Source organism: Melospiza melodia, chromosome 26 (assembly GCF_035770615.1).
Source record: "Melospiza melodia melodia isolate bMelMel2 chromosome 26, bMelMel2.pri, whole genome shotgun sequence".
NCBI classification, from domain to species: Eukaryota; Metazoa; Chordata; class Aves; order Passeriformes; family Passerellidae; genus Melospiza; species Melospiza melodia.
The window spans coordinates 37320-41429 of NC_086219.1; the positions used below are offsets into that span (position 1 = coordinate 37320).

Genomic DNA, 4110 nt, shown 5'->3' on the forward strand with positions numbered 1-4110 from the left:
CGGTTTCTTTTTCCTGTTTTTTTTTTTTTTTTTTTTTTTTTCTGGGTTTTTTCTGGGCTTTTCTTGCCCATCTTGGGTTTTTTAGCTTTTTTTCCCGGGTTTGCTCTTGCCCCTCTTGAGATTTTTTCCCTGGGATTGTTCTGGGTTTTTTCTTGATTTTTTTCTTCCCCATCTTGCAGTTTTTTTCCTGGATTTTTGTGGGGTTTCTTTGTTGCCCATTTTGGGGTTTTTTCTGCTTTTTTCTGGGTTTTTCTTGCCCATCTTGGGTTTTTTTACTGGGTTTTTTGGGCCTTTTCTAGCCTATCTTGGAGTATTTTTCTGGGTTTTTACTTGGCCGGGACCAAAAAAAAAAAACAGCCAGGGTGGAAGGCAGCTGGGGATTTTTTATTCTCAATTTAACAATGAGTTGCAAAACCTGAAAAGCAAAAGTCATATACACAAGGTTAAATCCAGTCAGCATGCGCTCACACACGCAGAGACGAGCAGACAGACACAGCCACGTGCTCTCACACACACTCCTTCTTACACGCTCACTGTGGCCCTTCCCTGAGATGCTGAAGAAGGTGCTTTGACACATCTTCTGGCTGCCGCTCCTTGAGCTAAATGGCAGATCCTGGGGAAATCAGCAGCCTCGGGGACCTGTGAGACAACAGGAAGGGTCAACAAGTGGCTATCTGACAGCTAGGACTTGTCCCCACTCTGGACTGATGAATTTTCTACCCAAAATCCCACAAAAGACAGATGAACAGTAAAGTTGTTATAACTGTTCTACCTAACTGTGACTATGTGCCAGGGCAGGGCAGCTCCGATCATAAGTGGTACAGTCTACACACAATGTAAGCTGACGCATACAGTGCAAGTGTACACAGAGTGTAAGTACACACAATATAAGGCGACATGCTTACATGCAGTGTAAGTACAGACAATATAAGGCAATGCACTTACATTGCATGTACCTATGCTGGCTTATACTGTACGTACTTATACTGTATGTAAGTACATACAATATAAGCCAACATAGGAACATACAATATAAACCACGACTTAAGAAAACTCTCTGGAAGATTACTTATTGAGCCCTGTACCCTTTGAGAAGATGGAACCTATAGAACTACTGCAGTCACGTGAGGAGGGTGTAAGATGCTCCCTCTAGAAGTCCAAGAAAAAAAAGCACTACCAAAGCTGATAGTGAGAAGGAAGATGGATGAGAACATCTTGTCCCTGTGAGACATTCCTGTCTCAAAGAGTAAAAATGTAAAGATGCTGGAATAAGGGATATCCGGCAAGGAATGTGAGTAGAACATGGCACAGAAGAGAGCCGATAAAGCATTGAGATGTAACAAAGGCCTATGCCGTGGAAGACAATGGACACACACACCATCACATAGACACAGATGACATAACACAGAGACAAGTTGCAACTGCTTGGCACTTTCCCTTTAGGGACCCGAGAGTCCTAGCACAAGACGAGCCAGAGGCCAATGAGGCCAAGGGAAAGGAAGCCCTATGACAACAGCACGTGATGATGAAATGCAACTCATTAAAGGAAGTTAGGGCCAAAGCAGTTAGGAGGATGCTCGAGAGGCTCAGCAAGCCTAGAGAAGGAAGCGGACTGCCAGGTGACTGCAGCTACAGCTCCGGACCTGAAGGCGAGCTCCACGGGGGAAAGAGCCGTGACGACGTCAAGTCGAAGAAGGCTGATGACACAAAGTTCACGAGAATGTGGAGATGGGTAGGAATTGCCCTGCCCGGCAAAGGCTCTGGTGAGGCTGAGGAGAAACCCTCTCCCTTTACTTCCAGGGAGCCTGTCCCACTACAGACCTCTCTGCTAAGCTGACATCAGATTGCCTCCTGTGATAGTAAAGGCTTTTCCCCTTCTCCCAACCACTGGCCCCGACACTTAGCTTTTGGAAGACAAGCAGACAAAATCCATCCTCGGTCGGACGTGGACGTTGAGACGTTCTCAATGTGTGCGCTTCGGTGCTGCCGCTTCCAAGCTGTGGCTACAAGCCTGCCCAGGGTACCTAAGGCAAAACAGAAAACGTGACTATTGCCCTCAAAAACAGTAATCCCCGGGACTCCTTCGCACCCCTGCCCCAGCTCACCTCAAGTCTTGATTTGACTCCAGAGGCCGCCCGGAAGATACCTGCAAAAAGAAAATGTACACACTTAGCATGCTGCTGCATAACACTCACCTAGGAATCAGCCCGCCTAAACTCCGAGTCACCTGCCCTCCTCTCTTCCCCGGCATGCCTAGGGCAGCGACAGCACCTGCAAAGAAACAAAGCAGAAAAGCATGCTGAGATACTGTGAAAACACAACCTCCCAACCCTGACAAGTATGCTACACTGATACCTTAAGCTTGAACCCACCTGGCATGGGCATGCTGGGCTAGGATAGATGGCAAGCAGTCCATCTAAAATAAAAAGAGGAATAATACGTACCTAGAGCTGCACCAGAAACTGAGACCTCAGCAATAACAACTGTTTCGGTACCCTACTCAATGCTCACCTTGCCCACTCAGCCTTGACAGCTGCTCTCTGCCTTGACTTCCTAAAAATAAAGACAAAGAGCAGAGCTGCAGCAGCCACAATTTATGCTTCCTCTGCAGAGACAAACAGTGACTGACCTTCACAGGGGAATCCCCTCACCCAGAATGGGGGGCTCTGCCCTGGATTTATCCTTCTGCAACTAAAAGAAAGTTAGGATGAAAGTGAAAGGGCTGCAGGATAACTTATGGGCTCCACGTATCCTGTGTCCATCTACAAATCCCATCTAGAATCCAACTACACATTACAAATTCCAAGTCCCTGAGACTTCTCATATTGCACCAGGATATGCCGCAGGGCAGAACAGCAGCTCCAGCACAAATGTGTGCAGACACCCGTGACACAGGACAGACAAGACGTGACAAACACTGGGGACACAACAGGAACGGAAATCTCTTAGCAAGGAAAATGGCTGCAAGGACTGAGAGAATGCAAAAGAAGAAGAGTTGAAGCTGATGGCGAGCTGATGAGGCTCAGAGAACCCTGGAGGAAGAAGATGCAAACAGAATGATTTATTCCAAAAACTGCAAAGATGGATGCCCGAGAATCCTACAGTCAGAATCCTCTCCCTAACCTCACATCCTTACAAGTCCTACTCTGCTATAATGGATCATTGCGCAGCACGGTTGTCCGTACAGCTCAGAACAAGACATGACAAGACATCTGACTGGACGCTTCTAAAGAGAGATGCATTTCTGCTGCCTGTGTGAGCTCCCAAGTCAAAAGATCTATGGCATGGGTGCCAGGGCGAGGAACGCTGAGATCACGGATGCTAGGAAAGGTTTCTGAGAGGCCCCTCACAGGGCTAAGATAAGAGACATGAGATATCCAGGCAACACACAATACACAAAAGACAAGTGACACGAGACACACCGGGACTGCTCTGCCATGCTGCGCACCTCAGCACTGTGACCAAAAGGGAGACTTTGCTTTTATGGGGCCTAAGGGGCAACATCTTGGCTAACCTCATTGCCAGAGCCAACTCAGACCCCCACCTCAGGGAGTCCTGAAAAAGCACCCCACGTTCATCCCCTCTGAGGGTTGCAGCCCTCTGCTTATCTCTCAGACATCAGGGGATGCCTGTGTCAGGTGCAAAGAAAGGCCACCTCGTCACCTGGGAAGGTCCTGCTGGCACCGGGCTGGTGTCCCTCAGACAGCTAGATTAAAGAGAACCAAACATCAGTGCCTGACCTTGGCACCGCATCGGCCAAAACCCCACCACTCTGCTACTCACTATGCTCCTAGGAATGCCCAGCACCTCCTAACCCTGACCCTCTGCCATGGATGCAATGCATCCACACCTGAAAGAAAGTTAGAACATATGTCACACACCTCCACAATAACTTTAACTTTCAAGCTGGAAACACCTTATGTAAACCTAGGAATAGCACCTAGAGCCCAAGTACAGCCCACATTACAAATTTCAACTCCCCAGGGTTTGTCCTACTGAAGCACGCCATGCAGCAGGGCAGAACAGCTCCGGCACAAATACCTGCAGACACCCGTGACACAGAACGTGACAAACAGGGGGACACCAAACACAACACATCATGCTTGTGGT

General features: G+C 48.2%; 1 long non-coding RNA gene across 1 annotated transcript; it reads right to left on the reverse strand.

The window, feature by feature from the left end:
- Nucleotides 1–363: 363 nt before the first annotated feature.
- LOC134429577 (uncharacterized) lies at nucleotides 364–2816 on the reverse strand. Its single transcript, XR_010030614.1, has 6 exons — nucleotides 2512–2816; nucleotides 2373–2416; nucleotides 2228–2271; nucleotides 2106–2146; nucleotides 527–2024; nucleotides 364–415 (listed from the first exon to the last, which is right to left on the reverse strand). It is a non-coding gene; the product is annotated as an uncharacterized LOC134429577 (long non-coding RNA).
- Between the last annotated feature and the right edge of the window lie 1294 nt (nucleotides 2817–4110).